This window comes from Pteropus alecto, unplaced genomic scaffold (genome assembly GCF_000325575.1).
Source record: "Pteropus alecto unplaced genomic scaffold, ASM32557v1 scaffold238, whole genome shotgun sequence".
In the NCBI taxonomy this organism is placed as follows: domain Eukaryota; kingdom Metazoa; phylum Chordata; class Mammalia; order Chiroptera; family Pteropodidae; genus Pteropus; species Pteropus alecto.
The window spans coordinates 893277-907488 of NW_006442104.1; the positions used below are offsets into that span (position 1 = coordinate 893277).

Sequence of the window (14212 nt, forward strand, 5' to 3'; positions counted from 1 at the left end):
AAGTTATCACCAAGGCATCAAGCCGGGGAGCCTGTCTTCCCAGACTTTGCTGCTCCGCTTCAGGTTGGAGCCAAGAGACCAGGATTTGGCACAGCACTGCTTTTCGGGGTGTCCTGACACTGAGTATATCTCTGGACCTGTTTACGTAACTTGAAAATGAGAGAATTGGTTTGGGGAGATTGTTTGCTTTCCCTTGATTCCCAGTAAAAACAATGAAGAAACAAAAGAATGTGAGTAAAGACTTCAGTGAAACTAAGAAATTGCCAGAGATCAACCTTATGATTGCCAAATACGTCTGGGCTAAAGGGAGGAAGTAACCTTATACCTGCACCTTAAACAGAGTGACAGTTATCCAAAAAGTAACTGTCAGTGTCCCAAAAGACCTTTGAATGAGTCGCATAAGTAGGATCGTGGAAGGGCCGAAGGGAAAGTGAGAGATGTCCCTCTGGAGACTCAGTTCACCTCTGCAGAACAGTGTGAAAGAGAAGCCATGCTGGCCAAGCGAGACTGATGATGCCCTTTGTCTTCTCACTACCTACCATAATGCCTTGCTCACAGGAGGCGTAATAATCTGAAGGAATAAAAGGCTTAAGTTGGTGGACAGTGCTGAAGGACCCACAAGAACACTTTAAGGCCTGTGTTGGGTTTGGACCTCTGGCTTTAACTCGTCAAATGGCGAGGTTTATGTGAGTCCCGTTCTAGGCAGCATTACCGAGGATGTGAAGAGTGAAGAGCGTGAGGTCGCTCCTTAACTCTAACCTGCGGAGTTTCTCTTTCTTCCAGAGGGTGTCTGAGGCAGCTGATCTGCCTAACCCCCGGTTGTATCTGTGGGCTTTGTGGTGAATAAACATGGATTGTTAATCCATCTTCTAATTAACAAGATAATGAGGACCGGTGATGTCATCCCCTCCCTGACAGCCCCCATCGTGTAACTATCCTGGAAATCCGAGGGAGGCCCTTGTGCAGGAAGAAAGAGACCCAGACCTTCCCTGAGCTGAGCATCATTGAACCTCCTGTGATGACTCTCTCTGAGCCCAAGGACGTCTGAAACTGTCATTAGCTCCAGTGAAAACTTGCTGGAAAACCTGTGGGGCCGAGATGTCTTTAAGTACTGGCCATTGTGATGATTTCCAGAGAACTGGACACCAGGACCAGGAGGGACTGCTTCTCCTCAATTTATTCTTTTTTCTCTGTGAGCCGGTGGGAGAATACTGTGCTTCAGATTCATCTCTGGGTCTTATCCAACTCGTATTCTGATCCCTAGTATTCTCTCTCTTAATAATGCCTAAAGGGATCATCCTTTCCAGAGGTCAAAGCTTTGCAGTAGCAATAGCGAACTTTCCTTGACTGTTGTTTTCCTGGAGCTCTGTTCAGGGCTTTACATGAGTTATCACATTTAACTCTATAAGGAAGATACTTTTTTTTTTTATTTTATTTTAATTCAAATGAGGCACAGAGAACCTAAATAACTTGTCCAAGGTCACAAAGCTAGTAAGGCCTAGAGCCGAGCAATGAACCCAGACTGGTCTGACTTTATATACCCTTGACCTGTTTTCTCTCTACCCCGAGTAACTCTAATGGTGAAACTTTCGGAAGTTATAAGGATTTGGGGCGGTTGTGGTCATCCGCGCCTTCCCAAAGCCACCAGAGTCATGGGACCTGGGCTTGAACTCAGTGTTTTCCTCAAAATAATTATGTGATTTGGAGAATTCCTTGCCTTTTTTTCTTTCCCTTCTTTCTCTCTCTTTTCTTTTGAGTTTCTCTCTAAATTGGGGGGAAATGGGGTGTGCCCATGTGGTTGTTGTGGGAATTAAAGGGTAAATGTGAACGAGGTCCTCCAGGGGCTCAGAGTTCAGAGGGGGAGACAGAAGCCTGAACAGTTAGTTCTTAAAAAAAAAAAAATCTGTTTCAGTGACAGAAATGGACACATTTCCTCGAACTGACAAGTTTCTCTCTAACCACTATATTAGTAGAAAAGGTGGCCCTGATCATATGAGTGGTTTTGCAGGGGTGCCTTTGGACATGAGTCAGTCCACATATTGGACATTAAAACTGAACTTTGGCCATTAGAAGATGACAGTGGTTGGAGTTGCCTGGAGGAAGACTTTTTGTATCGGCTGCATGGTTGAATTTTTTAACTAAAGTGATCAAAACCTGGAAGGAAAGAGCTTGCTGCGTTCATGTGTGAACACATATGAACCCCAAAGACAAAGAAGAGCGTTCGTTACATAGCGGGCAAGGACAGATGATTGAGGGAGGATGAAAACGAAAGGAAGAACTAGGGAGGAGACGAGTGGAAAGAATATGGAGGGATTGAAAGAAGAGAAGAAATTAGGGAAGATAGGAATCTAAAATAAAGGTGGTAAAGAGAGAGGAGAAATGGGAGGAGGGAAGAAGAGAGGCAAGGGAGAGAGAAATAAGGGAGGGGTGCTGAGAAAGGAAAAGGGACACAATGAGAAGACAGCTTTATAAAGAACCTACTGTGTGCTAACATGTGCTAACTGCTAGATAGGAAAGTTCTTTAGTCATGATGGATCCGTCCCGATGTCCCTGAAGGAAAGTTGAACCATAGGTATAGAATCTTTACCTTGCTATTAACGCTTTGAACTTCATCCTGACCCTAACTTTATGTACGAACAGGTTATTCATTGACAGACCCAATTGTTTGAAATGAGTTGAATCTACTGAAGTCTCCTTTAGCAACTTGTTCTTGTTCATTTTCATTAATTGTTTAATAATATTTATTGTTATTTATTTAATAATGTTTATTGAACACCGGATACCAGACTCTATACTAATTGTTTTTAATAATCAGTAGAGACTTCTGAGATGTTTTGATTTGTATGCGTGTCATTATCAACATCAGTATCATAATCATATCATCATCATCTTTTATGAAAATTCCTTGAGAGTCGGTGAGTGATTTTTTATGTCACTTCTCACATTGTGTGCTCCCAATGCTCCTGAGGAGGCAGACGTTACTCTTTTTACTCTGAAGGCAGAAAGCTCAGAGAGAGTAAATGGCTTACTACAGGTGACATAATGTCATAAGTAACAGACCTGAGACTAGAACTCATCCTGACTCATTTAGTGTTCTTCTCACTGTATACATGGAAGGTCAGTGTTGCTTAGTGGTTGAAGGCAGACCTTTCTTCAGGTCTCTGCCACTTTTTAGTCGTTTGACCTTGAACAATAACCTATACTCCTTGGGTCTCAAATTTCTCATGTAACTTGGGAGTTATACTAGTGTCAACCTCACTGGATTCCCGGAGGGATTAAATAAGATAACGCTTGGAAAGTGCTTGCCCAAGTACTTGATACAGAATAGGCACTCAATAAATGTTAGCTATTTTTATTGCAGACTCTGTGACCTTTTCTTTTAGACAATGGAATGTGGCAGAGAGGGCAGCTTGGGGCACAAGGATGTTAGTGTCCTGAAGTACCCCATTGACTGAAGACTCCTTTGCCTGCCACTCACCCTACTGGGCACCGATCCAGGGTTCTAAAACCATTACTTACTTATTCCAGCCCAGGAGAATTAGCTGTCACTTGACTTAACATTTTGTAATGGGGCTCTACCCATGCCAGTTATTACTCCCTGAGGTCATGTGTCACCAGGTCAGAACTTTGAAGATCTGTTCTTTCCTGAGAACCTGGGATTCAGCAGCCCATGGCAGATAGCCCAAGTGTATTGTGCATATTGTGTGCTGTATAAAAACATTGGAGACGGAGTTGGTGGAGGAGGGAAAAGGAGAAAGAAAGCAGTGTGGGTGGAGACCACAGGAACTTGGCTTTGCAAATCAATTATTTAGCCCTGTCTCTTGAGAAATCCTGGCCCTTGTGAAATTGGCCTTAATGGGACTTTGATATGGCACTGGAATGGACCAGAGATTTGGGGTCAGATAGATTAGAGACTTACATATAAATAGAATTTAATTCAATTTGTAAAACCACCCTGTGTGGTGTCTGTTATTATTCCTATTGTAAAAATGAGGAAGCAGGCTCACAGTGCCCATTTTGAGATGGTTTGAACCTATTTTTACCCCTTCCTTCTCCCTCAAGGTGATCTTACCTAGTCACATGCCAGACTTACCATCTATAATACTGAAAAAGCCCAAATCTTTATTTCCAGCCTCATCCTCTCCTTTGAACGCTGGATTCATATATTTAAATGCCTACTTGACATGGATGTTTAGTAACCATCTCTAACCTATTATATCCAAACAGGACCCTTGAATTCCCTTCCCACCACTCACAGCAGCTTGCTCTTCACCTGTCTGTCACATTTCATTGATTGACACCACCATGTATTCAGGTCCTTGAGCCAAAGCCTGGGGATCTTCCTGAACATCACGATTCCCTTCTGTTCCACCTCTACTCTGTCGGTGAGACCTTTGACCTCTACCTTGAAAACATTCCATTTCCTCTTTGCTCCAAATAAACCCAAAGCATTCTAGTCAATACCCACTCCTTATCCACCTTGACCACTGTAATACTTTTCTAACTGGTTGTCACCTTCCTTTGTACCCTCTCCCCCTGAAAATCCACTCCCTGCACAGTTATCAAGTAGATATTTTCTCCCAATGAAAAACAAGTCATCTCATATGGCTTCTCTGGCACTTAAAGTACAATTCAAGCTCCTTACACCAAGCCTACAAGATCCTTCTCGACCTTGTCCCTACTCCTCTCTCCCTGGCTGCGATCCAGCCCGACCGGTTTCCTCTGTTCCTCTGACATTCGAGTTCTCATCAGTGTTCAGGTCTTTGTCTAGCTGTTCCCTCCTCCAGGCCCCCTTTAGCCTCAGGTCTTGGCTCCTTCTTGTGGTTCCTTCTCAGTCCAAACATTACTTTCTCAACCCTGTGCACTCTATCTATTATAGACCCTTCACCTGAATAAATCCAGAATGTACGCTGCTTACATTTGGCCTAAGTGCATGTCTCAGTCTGGTATCGTCTTACTTATTTGGTTTTGCATGGATCTCCCATATTTTCCGACTAGAAGGAATGCGAATTCCAGGGAAGCCAGGATTGTGCCTCTTTTTGTTCGTCGCCATGTCTACGTTGCTGAGCAAATGGTCTGATAGAAAGTATGTTTGTCGATTGAATAAACGGGTACCATTTTAAGGCTTCTATAGTCGCTTCAGGGGGTTTTCATGGGATGGAGAGAGTCAAACGATTAGGTAAATGTAGCTTCATATTGTCTAAGTCCAAAAGTAGCCTTTAAAAAAAATGTCGTATTACTTTGAGTGCATTTCAGAAGAAACCACAATTAAAAACGAAAGCTGTCTTCTACCAGTTTTCCGATCTTGGTCTGCTACACCTAGGTACAGATGACAAAAACCAAACACAATTTAAAAATAAGATGTTCTAAACAAGTGTGTGTCTTGGCTGTGTGGTTTTTCTTGGGTGGGGAGTTCTGGAAGGACAGGGCCCAGGCTCGCGCCCAGCAGCTGGCCCAGCTCTGTCCTTCCTGCCCTTGGCCTCAGGCCGCTCGTCTCCACCCAGGCTTTGGCTTTGACTCTGGCAGCGCTGTTACTTGGTATGCCCTGACCGCTCCTCTTTCCTTGTCCACATCTGATCCATCCTCAGCCCGGGTGCTTCACCCTCATCCCAGAGGCCAGGTGAGCAGGGTAATGGGCCTGCGTTAAAATCCTGACTTCGCTATTTACTAGACATGTAATCTTGAGCAAATGATTTACCTTTTCTGAACCCCAGTGTTCTCCCATGTGGAAAGATGGTACAGTATGTACCTCACAGAGCAGTCGTAAGGCAGAGATGACCTGGTACGTGTGAAGTGCTTGGTGCAGCGCCTCCTGCATGCTAAGTGTGCTCATAAGACTTAACTATTAGGTCCCTTCTGCACCAGTCCTAAAAGATGACATTTTCCTAAATCGTTTGGTTCTGGGAAATTCGATTCATTTTGAAATTTCAGTAGCTTTTATTCAAAATCACCAGCTGTCTTCTGTGAGGGGGTTCTCCTCTACCAAGAAGTAGACTTCTTGAGAGAGGAACCATGAGACACGGAAGTACAAGACCAGTTAACCTTCCTTCTTAGAATGCTTCTAAGCCCAGACTAATAATAACTGCCAGCATTTGTAGAGTGCTTTACATGTTGCCGCTGTTATTACTACCACTCCTACTATTATTGCTAGTACTACTCGTTACAACTTTTGCTATTACTGTTACTATTGTTGCTACTCCTGCTATTACTAACACCAGCTAACATTTATTGAATGTTTACTATGTGACGGGTAATAGTCTAATGTACTTTACATCCGTTACCTCGCTTAATAAGCACACTAGCCAGTGGAGGAGGCAGTGTGCATAGTGGTTAGAAATGCAAGTTGAAAGTCAGAGACGCCAATGATTAGTAGCTGTGTGATTCTAGGGAAGTTGCTTATCTCACTCTGTGTCTCGATTATCTTAAAATAGAGATATTAATAATAGAATAGAATCAGTGAGGTAATGCAAGTGAAAAGTTTTGAAAATCTTTGGCCCCTAGCATTTAATGAACACTCAAGTTATTCTTGATATTAAAAACATTCGACTGTATTTAGGGGTTATTTGTCCCCCTACTGTCCCGCCCTTCTCTGTGCTCCCATAGCACTGTGCTTTTTGCAAATCTAGTGCATCTTGTACAGAATTGTTACGGTCTTTTACTTCTTGGATTCTCCTACCACCTAGGTACTTTTTTTGATTATGGTAATGAGCCTTGTTTGCCGTTGTATCGCATCATCTAGCACAGGCCTGGCACATCCTAAGCTCTCATTAGACAGTGATTGAATGCATAAAGGACTGTGTTTTTGAGTGCGTATTGTGAACCAAATCTTATGCTAACTCGTAATAACATTTAATGCATATAACCTGATAAGGTAGAAACATTCCTCCTCCGATTCCTCCCTTTCTTTCACTCTTCCTTCCTTGGTGGAAGGGTCTTACTTTCCCATTTTATACATGAAAATGCTGAGACCCATGGTGGTGGGTAGGCTAGCCAAAGCCGAGCAGCTTCTCCTATAACTTTAGGCTCTTTATACCTAGATCCATAATACAGACCTAATACATACTGGGAAGACTGTATTGCAATTTGAAAAAACTCAATGAATATCCTTCAGTGATGTTCTTATTCTAGCCCTCTACTTGAGAATAGCATCTTGGCATCACTGGGAAGAGAAAGAACATAACATTTCTCTGAGGGCCTCTGAGCGTGTCCCACACTTAAAATCAGTGAGTATGCCACTAACAATGTTTATGTGATTAAAAAATACCTGAATCTCTGTGTTTGGGCTTTTGGCTGCCAACTGAGTTGACTGCATGGCTGATCCACATCAATATAGAGAAATTGTCTGTTAATCTTTTATTACCGTGTTCTTGCTCAAAGAACACTGTTCCTACTTTGCCTGTAGTGTGTGGACCCAGTAATTGAAAGAACAATGTACTGTTTCTAGCTGGAGAGCGATCTCCTGGTTTAAATATTTAAGAGATTAAACACACATACGCACTCACGTTTGCATCATAAAAGGTAATAAACCACATAGAAGAGAATTTAGAAAAGGAGAAAAAGAAGAAAAACAATCACCCTCAATGCCATGACTTTAGCGCCATTACTCTTAGCATGTCAGTGATTTTCTTCTACAACTCTTTCTATTTGTTTTTACATTTTCATTTGTTATAATAGGATTCATATAAAGCGATTTCCCAACTTCCCTTAGCATTTTAACAGAATAATTTTCTTTATCATATAGCATCTTTGTCATAATATTTAAATAATGAAATACTTCCGCAGACCACTGTTAATTTTCCAGTCCTCTCTATAAGAATGGCTCATTAGATCTGATTTTGATTTGCAGAGTCAATGGCGAAGAGTTATGGAAATTCCGGTTTTGCTTTGCCATGGGTCAGAACTCATGATGTTGCCACATTGTTCGGCTTGGGTTTCAGGAGCTGCATGATTTGCAGATGAAAATAGTTACAGAGTCATAACATCTTTGTGGAGGGACCTGAGAGATCATCTGATCCCATTACCTCCTTTTGTAAAAGAGGAAGTTGATACTCATTAATCTAGGTGACGATGGGCCCAGGTGAGAAGGTGCATGCCATTTTTAGGAATGGCGAGGAGGCCAGTATAGCCAGACGGTAGTTGACAAGAGGGATACGGCAAGGAGAAGGACAGAGGAAAAGTGTGTGTGTGTGGCGGGGCCGGGGGCTAGGGGATAGCTCACGTAGGAGGGTGTCATGCTTCCTCGCGAGGACTTGGCGGGGTCGGGGGCTAGGGGATAGCTCACGTAGGAGGGTGTCATGCTTCCTCGTGAGGACTTGGGCTTTTACTCCAGTGGGCTGAGGAACCATCAATGCCACTCCAGCTACTGTGTTGAGAAAAGAATGTAACAGGCAAGAGTAGAAACAGGACAGTCATTGGAGGCAATGAGTCAAGAGAGTCAAGAGAGAGAGTCAAGAGATGATGGTGGCTCAGGCCAGGGGAGTAGCCGGAAGTTGGCTAGAGGTGGTCTGTTTCTCCATATATTTTAAAGGTTGAGTTGACAGTATAGTATTTGATAGTAAATGAGGTAACAGTATAGATAGATGGATTCAATGTAGAGTATGAGGGAGAGAGAGGTCAAGGGTTGAATCCAAGTTCTTTTGGCCCAAACATCTGAATACCTGGAGGTTTCCGTTAACTGAGACACGCAGATTAGAGGGCTGAAGGGGAGGCCGAGAGAGGTCAGAATCAACAGTTCACTAATAATTCAATTTGGAACATGTTAAGTTTGAGATATTTTTCAGGCATTCATATAGAGATGTAAAGCCAGCATTTGGATATACAAGACTAGAGTTCAGGAGGGAGGTACAGGGAGATAAATGTGGAGGTTTTGAGTGTCGAATGGTGTTAAAAGCCATGGAACTGGAGGAGATCACCTAATGGGTGAGAGTAATGAGTAAAAGAGGACCAAGGACTCCTTTCAGGCAGAATCTGGGGAGGAGACCAAAAGACGTCCAGGGAGGTCTTTGGTGGCCGTATGCCACCCCTCCGTATGGAGGAACTGTCCAACCGCCCACGTCCTAACCATGTTCTCTTGTATTTCCCTGGCCTTTCATGCAGACCTTAGCTACGCGTTAGTGCCTGGTGGGCTGGTGTGTTAATCACAGCCCCCAGAACACCTCATTAGATCTCTGACTAATTCAGTATTTTGCGTAAATTATTGTAATTGGGCTTCAGCTGGGCTAAGGTTAACCTTTACACTGTTTTTAATGAGAGAAGTTCATTCAGTTTAATCCAATAATCTTTATTAATTGTATAAGTTAGCTATAAATTAGTTAATCTATATTGGGTAATGAATAGTATAACCAGTATTGGCAGTGAGCACGATCAACTTCCAGGAACGCACTGCTTATGAAAGCTTTTATGCATTCATGGTTTGGATACAGTGACAGAAAATCTGGTTTAAACTCATCTCCCAGATAGCTGATCTCATATACACTATACAGAAAGAGGCCCCGGGCCACAAAGGGAGAGGAAATTACAGGCTCTGGGATCATTGAGGTCCGTATCAGCATCCGGGCTCCTACGCTTTGGTGGTATGACATTGGGAAAAATGCCTTCCGGTTGCCATAATAAGACTATAATGTGAATCACTACTTTAATAATGAAATGAAATACAGTAGATAGAACATATGACGCAGAGCAAGTTCTCAACAAAGATGAGTTTCCTAACTTTTCTTGTGAGTTTAATCTTCAAAGCCCAGCTAAAATGGTATTTCCTCTAGAAAAGGAAACTCGCTATTCCCACTGTAATGATCGCTTGGTTCTGGGAGCTCAGACAGTGTGTAGATTTTGCCTCTGTCTCGTGCTACTTCACTGTATCTTAAAATGAAGTTAGATATTTGCATGTTTCTCTCACCCGGGAAAGAACCTAGGTCTCATTCGTGGGTGTATTCTCCCCACCCTGTCCCCCTCGCCCAGAGTTGTGTATAGTATATAATGTGTGCTCAATGTTCTAATCTATTATATTATCTCTAGCCAGAGAATTTCAATGAGAATCTGTTTCATTAGTAGTGAGGTAGCTGATGGCCCCCATGTGTATTCGAAGGTAATACAATGGCACTTTTTGAAAATTCTTTAAATTTATCATCTGCCCTTCCCTCTCCATTAGCCTCAGTTAAGGAGGTTGACTTGAGAATGTTTAATGATTTCCTTTCTTTGATGGGTGTTCCTGTATCTTGGGTAATTAAAAACCACTACCATCTAAACTGAGAACCAACCACAAAAGCTGCTTAAATAACATGATTTTAACTTTTCACTAGGTCTGGACTCTTTATTTCTCTTTTTATTTCTTTGATTAAATGACCCTCCCTCCTCCCCGATCACCCCCCGCCCCCCCGCTGCTACCACACACACTTTATGACAATGAATCACTAGGCTCTTTTTGTATAGTAATTGATAAACTCTGCAGAAGGTGATATAATGATTAAGCGCTAGCTTTTTTAACCTCAATTACAGTTTCTTTATGAGTTTTTGGGCAGAACAAAAATCTGCTTTGCAAAAGAAATATCTGTGCTATGGCCTTAATTAGTACGATCATGCTTATATGCATGTATTTGCAATAGAATAAGATAATAATTCAAGTTAGTGAGTGTTTACATCGGACCGTTGCTGTGTATTGTGGTAGGAGTTCTTGGAAACAATCACTGACTGCATTAGAAGTACAAAGCTATCATTTATTCAGCTTTTACTGTATAGCAGATACTGTGCTAAGCATTGTAAAAACATTTTCATAATTATTTTGTGTTCTTATAACAGCTCTGTGAGATAGATTTTTTTCCCTTGCTTAATTTACACATGTAGAAATCAAGTCTAAAAGAGGTAATTTAACTAGTCCTACCAAGGTCCCTTGGCTCTAAAGGGTGGAGCTGGATTATTTTATTTCGCTTTTTAAATTTATTTTTATTTTTTAATTATAGTTGACATGTGCTGTTATTTTATATTAGTTTCAGGAGTACAGACACGGGGATGTAAAGAGCAGCATAGCAATATAGTCAGTAATATTGTAATAACTATGTATGGAGCTGGAGTTTAAATTCACCTTTGCCCATTCCAAGTCTGGCTTCATGACCACTGCTGAGTACCTGTTTTGTGAAAAAGATCCAGAGGTGAAACAGCCACAGAGAATATCCTTCAGCACCTTTCAGTCTAGCGGGAGTGATAAAATAGATAGGAGTAAGGAGGGGGGAACCTTACACAAAGGAGGAAGTAAAATCTGAAGAAAAATTGAGAAAAATGCAGTGGATGTTCAGAATGAGGAGAGATTGTTTTCTAATCACAGAAGTCTTCATTTTCCACCAAGTCATCACCTCCTTGAGAAAGGCATCCTGGCTGGCTGGTCCCTCCTCTGTGTCCCCTCCCCCTGTACTTGTCAACATGCTCATCCCACCCACTAAGTGCCGAATTGCACGGAAGGTTAACCGGCTTGGCGTGCCGTCGACACTAGATGCATGGACGGAAGGAGTAAACGGGAGGCAGTGTGCGAGATGAGCTCTGAGAGGCAACTGGGAGAGCATTCCCAACAAAAGGGCTGGTTTAAACCGGCACACAGAGGATGGCGCGTGCTGGGTCTCCGTGAAGAATCGTGGAGAACGGTTTTGCCATGCCAGGTCATGAAAGACAGCAGTGAGATAAAACTTGGCCTGTCACCTGGAGTCAGATACAGAGAACCTTAAATTCCAGGCTGGGGAGTTACATGAAAAGAGACACTAGCAGGTTTTTGAGCAGTTACGTGACTTAGCAAGATTTGTTGGCAATAGACTTTAAGACATATTGGGATGGAGTAGGGCATCCTGGAAAGAGCTTTGGAACTGACACAGAATTGGGTTTGAACTCTAACCTGGTGATTTACTGGGTAGCCTCAGGTATAGAGTAACTTCTCTCAGCTTTATTCAGTTTCCTCATCTGCAAAACAAAGTAATGAGAAATACCGGGCAAGTTGTTCTGGAGATTAGAGAAAGAGTATGTCCTATGCTTATCTTGGTCCCTGGCGAGTAGTAAGAGCTCAGGAAAGAATAGCTTTAATATCATAATAGGTCAGAGAAAGAAGAGACTGAAAAAGAGGGTTTTCTGGTTGAGAGGTTTGTACAAGAATCTGAATGAGTTTCTAGGAGATGGAGAAGGGGCAAGTAGACATGATGAGGAGGAAATGTAAAACTGGCAAATGGTTAGAAGTCAGAGAACAGTCACGAATACAAGTATGACTCCTGCCGTCAAAGACCTTAGAGTCCTATTTCAGAGACAAATTTCACGCATGAAGGAGAATTGGGGCACAGAGCCCAAAATGAGACAGTGTGGGTCGAGTGCTGACTACACAGAAAAACCGATGACAAGTCATAGCTAAAGCGACTGTAGTTTGCTGAGCACCCGCTTCGTGTCAGGAAGTATTTTGGAAGCCAGCATGTGTTTTCTTATTTAATACTCGTTTTAGAGATCAGGAAACTAAAGTTCGAAGGATTCAGTAATTCCTCAAGGACAGAGATCTAGTAGGTGGCCAAGATGGACTCCAAAACTCCTATCTGTCTGATTCCAATGTGTGTGCTGGTAATCATGCTACTAGGACGCAGACTAGACTATGAATACTCTTGAAAGGAATTGAATTGAGTCCTAAAGTATAGGATGGGTTGTCATGGGGAGGAGGGAGTATTTGAAGCACAAAATAGAGCATGAATGACAGACCAAGATTCAGCTATTTCTATCTGTGGGGCAATGAGGAATCTAGTATAGTGGGCCAGGGTTGATATTTCATATTAACTGTTCTCCGGGGGGAAAAGTCATGTGATTCTTGGTTTTCCAAAATAAAGTTAACTAGAGAGAAAGTATGTTTCCAGATAGACTCTCAAAAGACAATATATGTTTATACAAAACAAAATGAGCAGTTTGCTGAGTTCAAAATTTTATAAAATCGCTAAAGTTTGTAAAAAGTTTTCGGAGTGTGGTATTGCTCTCAGAACTTAGCATTATTCTATGTTGTCTGCTGGCTTCTCTTTGTCTGTAACATCCTTTCCACTCTCTGGTCCATTGGAATTTATTCCGGTCTTAAAATTCCTCTGAAACTTTTCTTATGGGTCCTCCTTGCCCCGTTGGTGTCTCCTGTCACCGGTCTTCGACAGACACCACTCCCTTCCCAGGTAGGATTGATTCTCATTCACAGAAGTTGTGTTCTCTAAAGTTGGCGTGAACACTGAACATGTGAGTACAGAACCATTGCTTCTGGGGAAATGTTATGTTAGGTTCCTGTGAGCCTCTGATCACAAAATTGTTATCAACCGATCAGTGTACAAACTTGTTTTCTGTGTGTTTATGCTTAAAGTCACCTGATTTAATATATATTCTTGATTCATTAACATTGAACTCATGGCCAATAGCGCTATGTATTTTTCTCTGTAAAGGCACATCACAGCCTTCGTGTGCTTGGGGACACCAGACAGCACCTCGGCGCTGCCAGCAGGGGCCATTCTAAACAACAAACCAACAGCATACAGTTGAGAAAAATGTGGCACTAAATCACGAAAAGGACTCTTCTTTACAATAAGAAAACAGCAACCGGAAGACAAAGCATCAACTTCTCGGACCCCAGCTGGGATCTGCACGATGCGTGGCACTAACATTTTGCTGCTCTCTGTACATGTCGATGGGTGACCCTGAAAGTTCTGTGAGTATTGATTTTGGCATTACAAATCAATCTTAGCGGGTGAACAAATTCACAAATTTGGGCTCCGTGAACAGTGAGGATTGACCACATGGAAATGTTTAACAAGGTCGAGTTGTAACATCACATACTGCTACCAGGTGCTACCAGATGACCCCCGAGCCACCTCAACATTGAATTACCTTCAAGTTCTTTAAAATGAACCAAGGCTTTATTGAGTCAAAACTTTGGGTTCCTAGCTTTGCAAAACAAGCTTGTCTAAATCAGCGGATTTTTTAAAAAAATTAATAAAATTTAAAAATGTTTATTTTTAATTATAGCCGACATACAATATTATATTAGTTTCAGGTGTATAGCATAGTGATTCAACAGTTATATACCTTACGAAGTGGTCACCACAGTAAGTCGAGTACCCATCTGTCAACGTACACAGTTATATTATCGACTATTTTCTCTGTGATGTACTCTAGATCCCGTGATTTCTTTATAGCTGGAAGTTTATACTTAGCATCCTTCTACTTTTCT

At 42.1% G+C, this 14212-nt stretch overlaps 1 long non-coding RNA gene across 6 annotated transcripts in view; it reads left to right on the plus strand.

The window, feature by feature from the left end:
- Nucleotides 1-14212, plus strand: part of LOC102895780 — a 659008-nt gene that overhangs the window by 357225 nt on the left and 287571 nt on the right. For 5 of the 6 annotated variants that reach the window (XR_003042515.1, XR_003042522.1, XR_003042514.1 and 2 more), the window contains one exon: nt 13428-13690. The exons of the other annotated variant lie outside the window; for it this stretch is intronic. This is a non-coding gene — a long non-coding RNA (uncharacterized LOC102895780). The remainder of the gene's footprint in view (nt 1-13427; nt 13691-14212) is intronic. 6 annotated transcript variants of the gene reach the window in all.